Source organism: Ovis canadensis, chromosome 17 (genome assembly GCF_042477335.2).
Source record: "Ovis canadensis isolate MfBH-ARS-UI-01 breed Bighorn chromosome 17, ARS-UI_OviCan_v2, whole genome shotgun sequence".
Lineage (NCBI taxonomy): Eukaryota > Metazoa > Chordata > Mammalia > Artiodactyla > Bovidae > Ovis > Ovis canadensis.
The window spans coordinates 61501046-61506148 of NC_091261.1; the positions used below are offsets into that span (position 1 = coordinate 61501046).

Sequence of the window (5103 nt, forward strand, 5' to 3'; positions counted from 1 at the left end):
TTAGAATAGAAAAGGCATTCCAGAATCCAGTGCTAATAGAATTACTCCAAAAGCATTTCTCCCCTGTTTGAAGTTACCTCCCTCCAAATGATAAACTCTCACTGCCGCTGGCTGGTCCTTCCAGTGCTGAGGAGGCCAGAGGATTCTTCAATGGAGTACATTTCAGCCCCCAGCCGGGTCCTGGTTTTCTGCGTCCTCCGGGGCAGCCTAGGTGCCAGTTTGGTCCCTGGCAAGAGGCATGTAGAAACTGGCTGAAGGCTGTTCTGGGGACGGAAATGGTCACCCTGCTGTCTCCTGACTTCCTGGGTTCCTCTTTATGAGCTTTCAAAAACAAAAGCCACAGGGAGAAGACAATGCAGCATTCACAGGTACTGGAGGAAGATGCTGCAATGTTTCGTTCATTGAAGCTGGATGAGACCCAAATCCTGGAGGCAGTTCTGCAGATTTTGACACTTGGAACAATAAGTACTCTGGTCTTCACTGGGTGAGTCACTCTTGGGAGACAGAGAACCCGTGTTATTGGCAGTTTCGTTTTGACTTTATGACAGCTTATGCCCTTCACTCTCCCTCTCTGCGGTGGTGGTGGTTTAATCGCTAAGTCTTGTCCGACTCTTGGGACCCCATGGACTGTAGCCTGCCAGGCTCCTCTGTCCATGGAATTTCTCAGGAAGAACACTGGAGTGGGTTGCCATTTCCTTCTCCAGGGGATCTTTCTGACCCAGGGATCGAACTGAAGTCTCCTGTGTCTCCTGCATTGCAGGACGATTCTTTACCTGCTGAGCCGTCAGGGAAGCCCACTCTTTAGGCTAGTCCCCTGAAAGCATCCAGTGTCTGAAGTGGAAAGAGGATTGGTTTCTCTTGATCTGCTCAGGGGAGACTCTGAGTAGGACTTTTTTTGGAGATGCAGACAAACTGTGATGTGATGAGGGTTGCTTTGTGAATTACCAGGCATTGTTGTTCAGCAAATGAGTCACCACACTTTGAAGGCTTGATCTTCTGGAGCCCTTAGACATGTAGCTGATCAGCAAAAGGGATGTTTCATCCTTATGAACCATGTTTTATCCTTCTTTGGGGCTAGGAACATTCTGGATCATGGAGCATTTACTTTCTCTACCAACATCATCTCTCAGACTTAGCCTAGAGTCTGTGGGTGACAGGAAACTCAGACCTTCTCCTGCCCAATAAGTACAGATCTTATTGATTTTCCCTTGAAGTGTTCACTGTATCACATATTTACTATAGTTCACATTCGAATAAATTATGCACTGAGAATTTAAGATGATTACAAATGGACCATTTTGAACCAAACAATATTAATAGTCCTGTGCTGTGTATTGGGAGCTTGGGATACAACAGAGACATTAAAAAAGATGAGGTGACCTCTGTGTGTCTGCCATGGATTGATGTTCCAGACATGGAAGTATTACATGAGAAAAGCAAGTCAAAGAACAACGTGGAACAGAAAAGGGGGAAAAAAGTTAAAAACCAAACCAAGAACTTTTCTGCTGAGAGGTGGTATGATGTAGAGGTCAAAGTGAGGATCAAAGCCAGACAGATCGTCTGAGTTCACTGCTGCCCCACCATTGGCTAGCTGAGTCCCTCGCTAAGCCTCTCTTTCTCCATCTGTAAAATGGGAGTAAGAATATAACAACCCTAGAAGATTTGCTAGGGGGTCCATACAAGAACATGTTAAATAAAAGAATCCAGGCCTTCCCAAGGGCACCCATTACCTTTGAATGTGGTTTTCATCTTTGCCCTGGGGGTTGGAATCTGGAGAGTGATGATCTGCTTTGCACCAAACTTTAGAAATATTGGCATTTTTTTCATTGTCAGCACATGTGGATTACATGTATAATTTTTTTTAACTTTTTGTCTAATATTGGAGTATAGCCAATTAACAATGTTGTGATAGTTTCAGGTAGACAGCAAAGGGACTCAGCCATACATATACATGTATCCATTCTCCCCCAAACTCCCCTTCCATCCAGGCTGTCACATAACAGTGAGCAGAGTTCCCTTTGCTAGATAGTAGGTCCTTGTTGGTTATCCATTTGAAATACAACAATGTATACATGTTGATCCTACCATTGGCTAGCTGTGTCCCTCTCTGAACCTCACTTTCTCCATCTGTAAAATGGGGGTAAGAATATAACAGCCCTAGAGGACTAGACTCCTCAACTATCCCTTCCCACCTAAATTTCCCCCTGGTAAACATGAGTTCCTTCTCTAAGTCTGTGAGTCTGTTTTGTAAATAAGTTACTTTGTATCATTTCTTTTTATATGCTGCATATAAGGGTGTCATATGATATTTCTCTTTGACTTACTTCACCCAGTATAACAAACTCTAGGTCCATCCATGTTGCTGCAAATGGCGTTATTTCACTCTTTTTAATGGCTGAGTAATATTCCTTTGTGTGTGTACACACACACACACACACACACACACAATACATCTTCTTTATTTATTCATCTGCAGTATGTGTGTGATATCTGCAGCATGTCCTCATCTTAATTCAACTCGATCTGCACAGATCCTATTTCCAAATAAAGTCACCTTCACAAGTGGACATGAATTTCGTGTGTGTGGTGGGGGTGGTGGATAGGACACTATTCAACCCAGAATGGAGACTCCAGGCAATTATCCTGGGACCTGGTGTGTATAAACCTGTGCTACCCAGGCCATGAGCTGAGGGGCTCAGGGTTCAAATCCCTGCTTCATTACTCACTGGCTGTGTGACCTTTGGTACGTTACTTAACCTCTCTGGGTCCCACGTGAGGATGATAACAGCACCTACTTCTACCTCATAGGGTTGTTGAGGATTAAATGAGAGAATGCAGTGAAGATCCTGGAGTTGCCTCAATCCCACGGCAAGCTCTGCTCCAGCGTTCACCATCCTCACAGTGTACCGTGTCTCCCCAGCTGTTGGGAGGACCTGGGAGGGATGCAGACACAGCATTAAATAACCCTCAATGGCGTGAAAGTCACTCCCTTTTTACTGCTTCTCACTGTGTTCTAGACATTTTTCATTGTCAGTACATGTAGATTACATGTGTAAATTTTTAACATGGGGTGGGTGGAAAGAAAAAGAAGGTGAGTAATGCTAATTTTAAAGGGCTATTATACAGGAAGTTTTAAAGACCTCTTGACCCAGTGAAGGGCCTTCCAGCAGTCTGTGGGCCGGGGAGCGGCCACAGGGGTGCTCAGCCTGTGGTCAGGTCTGTGGGTGGAAAAGACGAGGGGGTCATTGGATGCTTATCAGCGGTGGGGGTGGTGAGCGGTGCTTTCCTCTTGGGAAGGCCCTCTTATGATACTGACAGCTTTTGTCCTTTAGCAAAGCAGGTTCCTTCCTGCCCAGTGATGGGTTGAGATTAAACGCCTGGTTGACAAACAAAAGGAACAGCTTCATCTGGAAAATTCCACTGCAGGGTGAGGCTTGTCAGGCCTTGAGTGCAGCGGCCTGGGGTTTGCCTGAGTGTTCCCTGAGAGGTGGACTGGATTCGGGTGGAAAAGGGGTTCATTCAGTCAAGTAGCAAATTTTTCCTGAGCACCCACTATGTGCTGCTACTGTTCTAGGCACTGAGGATGTGGCCAATGGATAAATAAATGCCTATGAGAATTCCACACACCAGTTGTGCATTCTATCAAGACAATAAAGTAGTCTGATGGGATAGAATATGACTGGGTATCGGCTGGGTCGGGGGAAGGGTGATGGAGGTGCAGGAGGGGGCGGTGAACATTGAGTGGCGGGGAATTCCTGTCCAAGGAAGCAGCATTTGCACAGAAATCTGAATAAAATAAGAGAGCCAGGTGGCTTCCCTGGTGGTCCAGTGGCTAAGACTTTGTACTCCCAATGCTGGGGGCCTGGGTTCGATCCCTGAACAGGGAACTAGGACCTTGCATACCACAGGGTGTGGCCAAAAATAAAAATAAAATTAAAAAGCAGGCATTCCTGTTATTAAAAAGAGAGAGAGAGAATCAGACATGGGCATCTGGAGAAAAGCATTCTGGCCGAGGGCACAGCGAATGCAAAGGCCCTGAGGTTGAAGGGGGTTTGGCATGTTTTGGAAAGAGCTTGGAGATAAGTGTAGTTGGAACCCAAAGGTTTGGGGAGGAAATGGTAGGAATGAGGCCAGTAAAGGAATGAGGCCCAGACCATGCTGGGCCTTGTGGGTCATGATGAGGAATGTGGATTTGGGAATTTAATTCCTCGTTCACTTACCATGTGTGGTTTTCAAATACCAGTTAGGTGCTCAGGGTACGCTTTTCGATGTTTTCAATTTATCTGTGAAGTTAAATAGACTTTTATCTGCTCACACAGTAGACGTTGGGGCAGAGCCCACTGGTTTCCCAACCACAGTTGAGAACAGAGGAGCGGAACTGAGGACCCGCGCTGGATGGGGTGAGGTGAAGGCGGCACTTGGTGCCAAGTTGAAAGCGGTGTGCCCTTCTTGACCACCCCTGAGAACAAAGGAACGCTTTCGCGAAACTTGCGCATGGCTGCCTCACTTGCCTCATTCTCATCCGGGAAACTGCTGAGGATTTTCAGGCCTGGTTTCTACAGACTCAGGAGGTCCCCGAAGCATCTCGGCCCATCAGCAGTTGAGGGAGTAAAGATGGTCTCCTTGAGGCCACCTTGGACCAGCGACCTCCAGGAAGCTTCCAGCAAGCTGGCTAGCTGTCCCTCCTTCGGCCCTGTCCTCCGCCTAGACGTAAGCACATGTGTCCTGTTCACCTGTGTGTCATAGGCAAGCCATGCCACCCCCGTGTCCAGTTGTGTTCCCCATAAACATGAGTTGAAGTTCTAATGCCCAGAACCTGTGAGTGTCATCTGACTTGGAAATAAAGTTTTTGCAAATGTAATCAAGTTGAGATGGGATCATTCAGGGGGACTTCCCTAGTGGCCCAGTGCTTAGGATTCCACACTCCCAGTGCAGGGGGCCAGCCAGGGTTCCATCCCTGGTCAGGGAACTAGATCCCACATGTTGCAACTAAAGATCCTGCATGACGTAAGGAAGATTGAAGATCCCGTGTGCCACAACTAAGACTCAGCGCAGCCAAATAAATAAATATTTTAAAATTGACACGGGGTTGTTCAGAGTCCT

At 46.7% G+C, this 5103-nt stretch overlaps 1 long non-coding RNA gene across 1 annotated transcript; it reads left to right on the forward strand.

Annotated features, from left to right (window-relative positions):
- The first annotated feature begins 326 nt into the window (after nucleotides 1–326).
- Nucleotides 327–4861, forward strand: LOC138422438 (uncharacterized). The gene is made up of 2 exons (XR_011249871.1): nucleotides 327–484; nucleotides 4320–4861. It is a non-coding gene; the product is annotated as an uncharacterized lncRNA (long non-coding RNA).
- Nucleotides 4862–5103: the final 242 nt, after the last annotated feature.